Source organism: Cynara cardunculus, assembly GCF_001531365.2.
Source record: "Cynara cardunculus var. scolymus isolate 2C chromosome LG 1, CcrdV1, whole genome shotgun sequence".
NCBI lineage: Eukaryota > Viridiplantae > Streptophyta > Magnoliopsida > Asterales > Asteraceae > Cynara > Cynara cardunculus.
Window position 1 is genome coordinate 21668526 of NC_037528.1, and position 7479 is coordinate 21676004.

The window sequence follows — 7479 nt, forward strand, 5'->3', positions numbered from 1 at the left end:
TTTAAATTAATTTAACTCGATTGTATTTATATTATATTTTAAAAGTAATATATACACATAAAATATTTTTTAAACAAGAATAACTAAATATAATAAAAAAACATAAAATATATATGTGTTATATAAAAATTTAGTTTACTTAAACAATTAAAAAAAGAAAAAAGTGGGGATGTAGATGCGGATGTGGATGTCGATGTGGCTTGCAAAGACAATTGCAAAAATTACAAATGAAATCCCATGTGGCAAACTAAAGTTTTCTGCAATTGCTTTTGCAATTGGCTTTGAAAGCCGTATGTGGATGGCCTTATACTCGCTTCATATTTCAAAACTTGCATATTCTAATCATTGTGGGATGATACAAAAAATAAGGTAAGCTAAATTGAACCAAGGACATGAGTTGACACAAAACATCCACCACTCAGTTCTTATACCCACTTTTTATTTCAAAACTTTCATCTTCTCATTAACGTGAGAGGATGAAACTCGATCACATTTCACGATTTAATGAGTACTCAAATCTCCTGTCAAATCATAATCCTTGGTTTTCATTTTATATATTTTAAGATATATATATATATATATGTATAATGATGATTGTAAACATAATTCATTTTTATTTATATAATAAGATTTGTTTTGCAAAAAGGAGTCATCCAAATAAGATAAACCCTATGAGTCAAGTCTCTTAAGAGTTAATATAACGAATCACATCCTTCTTTCTTATACACATCTTCTTATTCCACTCTTTCATTCTATCATCAATGCGGGATATCTCAAATTCAACTACAATTCACTAACACTTCGATACTCAATTCTCATGATGCACCTAAATACCTCTTGAATCTTTTTATATATATATATATATATATATATACACATACACATATATATATATATATACACACATACACACACACACACACTTGGGATCACGTGAGACCAGCCTGTTTTCGTGAGACCACTTTTTTACACTTGAAACTTCACAGCAAAACGTTGTGAAGGTAACTTCACAGTGTTTTTGCTGTGAATGTCGGCTTTTTTTTTTTACCTTCACAACGTTTTGCTGTAAAGTTTCAGGTGTAAAAAAGTGGTTTCACGGGTTTCACGAAAACATGCTGATCTCACGTGAACCCAACTCTATGTGAAGGTAATAAGAATTCGAACCTGCATAGCAAAAACATTATGAAGGTAAATTTCACAGTGTTTTACTGTGAAGTTTCAAGTGTAAAAAGTGGTCTCATGGGTCTCACGAAAACAAGTTGGTCTCACATAATCCAAAGTATCTCTCTCTCTCTCTCTCTCTCTCTATATATATATATATATATATATATATCGATGATTGTAAAGACAATTCATTTTTATTTTCATATAATAAGATTTGTTTTGCAAAAGAAAGTCATCTAAATAAAATAACCTTATAAGTCAAGTCTCTTACTTGACACAATGCATGAATCTCATCATTCGTTCTTATACACATCTCTTTATTCCAATATTTCAATCTCTCATCAAAGCGAGATATCTCGAACTCGACCCAATCCACCAATACTTCAATATTTACTTCTCATGATCCACCTAATTATCTCTTGGTTCTTATATATATATATATATATATATATATATATATATATATTGATGATTGTAAACACAATTCATTTTTATTTTTATATAATAAAATTTGTTTTGTAAAAATAGGTTCATACAAATAAGATAACTTTATGAGTTCATACAATGAATCTCATCTTTCTTTCTTATACATATCCTCTTATTCCAATCTCTTATACACATCCCCTTATACCAATCTTTCAATCTCTCACCAATGTGAGATATCACAAACTCAACCACAATTCACCACCACCTCAGTACTCAATTCTCATGATGTCATCTCGATACCTCTTGGTTCTTCTTTTAATTGATACATTGATGATTGATGTTGATTGATAACTGTGTATTGCGATTTAATTTGTGCAAGTGGTTTTATAGAATCCAAAGAATGTAGAGATTGTCGGAGTTCTGGAGGAATTTGTAACAATGACGACAGATATCCGAATGATTTAATCGTAGCCGGCATTTCTTTTGTGGTAATCCTATTGTATATCATAATAGAGATGATAACACCCAAGATTTACGAAGAAGCAAATCACCACTAGGCGTTATTCTAGGTAAGCTATTCACTTCTCTTGTCAAGGAATGAACATCCGTCTGTAATCTGTTACTCTGTGTTTTCGAAACCTTTTTAGGAAAAAAAAAAGAAAAAAAAGGGAGGAAAATAAAAAAAAAACTTGTTTTCTTGAAGTTTTTTTTAGGAGATGAAGGAAAGAAAGTTGAAAAAAAATAATGATAAGTTTCCTCCTAGAAAAAAAGTAAAGGAACGAAATTAAAACCCTTTAAAAAATTATTAAAATTACAAAGTTACAAAATTACATAAAATTTTATTTTAATGGATATATTTTTATAAAGTATATTAGTAAAAATGACATATTTCATTTTTTTTTCTCACCTGTTCAAAACTACGATTTTTTTTTCACTTTTGAGAACACAAATAATTTTTTTTATTTATTTTCCTTCCATTTATTTTCTTTTATCTTTTCCCCCAAATTCGAAAACACATGGTTGGCGATAGAGTTATGACGACGTTAAAAGCTCCATCGTTAATTTATACAAGTCGGTGACGATTTCTGATGATCGTTATTTTATTTTAATTTATTTTTTATAAAAATCATTAACAACCCGTTGGCGAACTTTACAAATTACAAACGGGTTTCCAACAATCTTTTATTTTAAATTCTAATTTGATATTTACAAAAATCCTCAATAGTTCGTTAGTAATGTACATAAATTACCAACGGTTTACCAATCATCTTCAATTTTAATTCTTTTCTATTCGTTAATGTAAATATTGTCAGTAATCCATTGATAATTTATGCATCTTTCCTACGGCATGGTCACGGTTTTAGTAATGAAGCAAATATAAGGGACGTTTGGTTTTATGGAATTGTTTTGATGAATTTGGATTTCACAGAAGAATATGGAATTGAAGGGATTTGGAATTGGAATTGGAATCTTCGACGTGATAATGTCGTATGTAGGATTTAGGATGAAAATAAAAAATTTATAAAAACAAATTACAAATGATTATAAAAATAATTAAATTATTTTTTTATCAACTGATTATTACAAAACAAGTGTTTTAAATATATTATTATAGTACAAATTCTACAAAATCCCATGAAATACCAACCACTTTGTGGTAATATGTAATCCTATGTTTATGGAATTTCAAAAAAAATCTGTAATTTCACTATAACAAAATCGGGTTTATAGGACATTCAAATTCTAAGTGTCCTACTAGACCTCTTTATATGACCAAAAAAATAAAGTATCTTATCTAAAAGTGTTGTATTAAGTTTATATGACGTTTTTTGATGTCGTAATAAGTTTTTTAGGACACTTTTAGGGGGTGTTTGGGATTGCTCATTTGAAACAACTTATGCTTTTCTACAAAAGCACTTATCAACTTATTATAAGTTAGAAGAGTTTAACTTCTTCAAAAACTACTTATTAACGGTTTGACACCGGTATAAGTTGTTTATCAAAACACTCAAAAGTACTTATTGCCGGTGCCACACCGGAATAAGTCAATAAGTTGTTTTTATAAGCAATCCCAAACACCCCTTTAATATAAAACATCCTATTATCAACTTTATAAGACAATATTTGAAAGATTGCCTTATAAAAACAAGTGTCTTATAAAAAATTGATTTTATAAGACAATTTCTCAAAAGTGTCTTACAAAGTTGCTAATGCGACACTTTGTATTAAAAATGTCCTCAAAAACTTGTTAAGACGCCCAAAAGCGTCATATAAACTTATTACAACATCTTTAGATATGACGCTTTATATTTTAGTTCTATAAATTAAGTCCTATAAAGCGGTTTATTGGGACACTTCGAGATTGGGAGCGTCCTATAAACCCAATTTTATTGTAGTGTTTTAAATCCAAAAAATCATCCAAACTGAACACAAAATTGAAATATAATTTATTTCCAAATTCCTTCTGATCCAATCCAATCCAACAAGCCTGAATATAGTTTTACTCTTACTTTCCCCCTAGCTTAATTGAAAAAGATCAATCTGTTTACTTGCAAAAGCGGAAGCCTAATGACAATAAAAATCTCTCGTGATTTTTCTTGTTTTCAGAAAATAAAAAAAACACATACCTACATATATTTTGAGAATTCCATTTTCATGGATGTGAAATGTCAACTACTATTGAACGTTTTAGAATTCATGTTTACTTTTTGAATCGTATTTGCCTCCTTTTAGGTGTTAGCATATCCATCAGGCTGCTTTTTCTAGCAAAGATCATCTACAAATTGCACAAAATAATCAAGAAAACAAAAATCAAGATGCACAAAGAAAGGTGTTTTAAACGCAATGGTGGTCTACTTCTTAAACAACAAGAAGTACTTGATACTGCTTCAGTTGATAAAACCATACTTTTCACCTCGAAAGAGCTGGAGAAGGCTACCGACAATTTTAACGAAAACCGAATTCTTGGCCGAGGAGGTCAAGGCACGGTGTATAAAGGTATGTTAGTCGATGGACGGATTGTGGCAGTCAAAAGATCTACGGTTGTTGATGAAAGTCAACTACAACAGTTCATCAACGAGGTTGTAATTCTTTCACAAGTTAATCATAGAAACGTTGTCAAGTTATTGGGATGTTGCCTAGAGACAGAGGTTCCTCTGCTTGTCTCTGAATTTATTCCGAATGGCACTCTCTACGAACTTATTCAAGATGATACCAGTGAGTTCCCAATTTCTTTGAACATGATATTACAAATCGCTACAGAAGTTGCAGGGGCACTTTCGTACTTACATTCGGCATCTTCCATTCCAATATATCATAGGGACATCAAGACCACTAATATACTTTTGGATGAAAAATACAGAGCCAAAGTTTCTGACTTTGGAACTTCAAGGTTTATATCAATGGATCAAACCCACTTAACTACCTTAGTTAAAGGGACGTTTGGTTACTTGGACCCAGAGTACTTCCAATCTAGTCAGTTCACCGAAAAGAGCGATGTCTATAGTTTTGGAGTTGTTTTGCTAGAACTATTGACAAGAGAAAAACCAATTTCATTCACTAGATTCGGTGAAAATAGAAGTTTATCTGCACATTTTATGTTGGCCATGGAAGAAGGTCGTGTGATGTCTATATTTGATGAAATGGTTGTAAAGGAAGGTTCTAGGGAAGAGCTCTTGGCTATAGCAAACTTGGCGATGCGATGTTTGAATTTCAACGGGAAGAACAGACCAACAATGAAAGAAGTAGCAATAGAGTTAGAAGGCATCAGAATGTTGCGTATGCCGTCTACAGTTGAAACTAATTTTGGGCACATGATACATGGTGAAGATCTATCAATGCTAACATATGATAAGTCAACATCAACAACAATGAGCTTCAAAGAGAACACTAATAAATGATTTCACGAGGTAATACCTAAGTTGTTATTTAATTAAGTCAACATTTCTTCCGTATTTCTCTGTTGACGAATCAGTTGTTTATGAAAATTAAAGTGTATGATGTTGTGTTGCATCTCCCCCTTCTTAATTCTTATCAACCTTTTGCCCCTTGCTATGATTGGCTTTTGTGTTTATTTGAATAAAATCCTACGAGGGAGTAGCAAACAATTTTAAAGTGTGTTAATTTATTGGAGGATTGAGATATGTCGTAAAAGTTATAAGAAGATAAATCATAATTTTGGTGATAAATATATCACTACTACTTATGAAAACGCCACAACCATCCAAGACTAGGAGGTTGAAGCTGGTTCATTCGGATGTTTATGGATCCACGACAGTTTCTTCAATAGGAGGCTTGCGATATTATGTTACTTTCATAGATGATTCCACTAGGAAGGTATGGGTTTATTTTTTCAAAAATAAATCTGAAGTTTTCAGCACCTTCAAGAAGTGGAAAACTGCTGTGGAGAATGAAACAAATATGAAGATCAAGTGTTCGAAATCAGATAATGGCGGCAAATACATCAGAAAAGAATTCGTTGATTACTGTGTTGAAAATGGGATCAGGATGCCGAAGACAGTTCCACGGACATCTAAGTAGAATGGTGTTGTTGAGAGGATGAACAGGAGTCGAGATTAATCTAGCCAATTATTTTATAATTTTCCATTTTTTTGTTGTAATATTCTTTTGGTACATTTTAATAAAATGAGGAATTCAAGTATATAAGTCATGTTATTTGTTTTACAAATTAAAATAAAATTTATGTCGTTGTCTATATCAAACAAGTGAATCACCGTACTTAAACAATAATTGCGGACTATATAAGCAAAATTTGGTTCACTAGACTGCTGTTGTGGCCAGAGTTGTGTCTTCCTATAAGAACTAAGCCATTCTTGCAAAAATTGAGGAACAAAAAAGGTGAAAACACGATGAGCAGGTACAAGATTGGCTATAAAAAACAGGAAATAAATGTAAGTAATAAATTCTATTTACAAGAGCATTAGTTTCACCTATTTCCTGCAAATGTTCCATTAGCTCCAGGGCAAAACAGGAAAGGGATAAATGAATGAGATCGAAGTTCAATATGAAACATATGACAAACAAAATCCTCTAGTTCACTACTAACATCATATTGGCCATTGAAGTAAAACACCACAGGAAAACATAAGAGTGGGAAAGATTGTTTGTGTGTACGAGAAAAGAGAGATGTGGGGAAAGGGGCCCAATGAGGGGGAAGGAGATGGTGGCCAGAGGTGTGGCCAGAAAAGACAGAGTCGACAATGAGAAGACAGAGACGATGATATATATACATACATATATATATATATATATAATATTTGTTTAGTTTCTAATTGGAAATTAAAGGAAAAAGAAAAAAAGATCACAATACCCTTCATTTAACGAATATTTTTAATGATATTAGTGGATAGGGACCAAAATCAAACACTTTTGCATATCACAAGAATTTTCTTACGATGAAAAATTCATAGGGACCCAAACTAAAAAACAACAAACCATAAGAACCAAAATTGCAATTTACTCTATATTTTTATTAAAGAGTTAATTATGGATTTGGTTCCTATGGTTTTAGTGATTTTTATGAAAATGTCCCTAAACTTCATTTATTACGGATTATAACTTGTCTTTTGTTGTTTTATAACAAATTGGTCCCTCACCCTAACAACCATCCACTCCATCTATTGAAGTTAAGGACATTTTCATCATTTTATAATTTTCTTCACTCTAACATTAAGTTTTTATTTGTCGTTTTATATGTTTGTCTATTTCTCTTTTGGTATACCTCTTTGTTGTATCGTTTTTGGTTGGTAATATATTGGTTTGTGTTTAAAAAAAATATGTTTGTCTATTTCTGCATTTTCACAAATCCCCAAAACAATAAGGACCAAAATGTAATTCACTCTACTAGGGGGGTGCATATATATATATATA

The 7479-nt window shown here is 31.2% G+C and overlaps 1 pseudogene; it reads left to right on the forward strand.

The window, feature by feature from the left end:
- LOC112516982 overlaps positions 1-5554 on the forward strand; it is an 11845-nt pseudogene extending 6291 nt beyond the window's left edge.
- The last annotated feature ends 1925 nt before the right edge of the window (positions 5555-7479 follow it).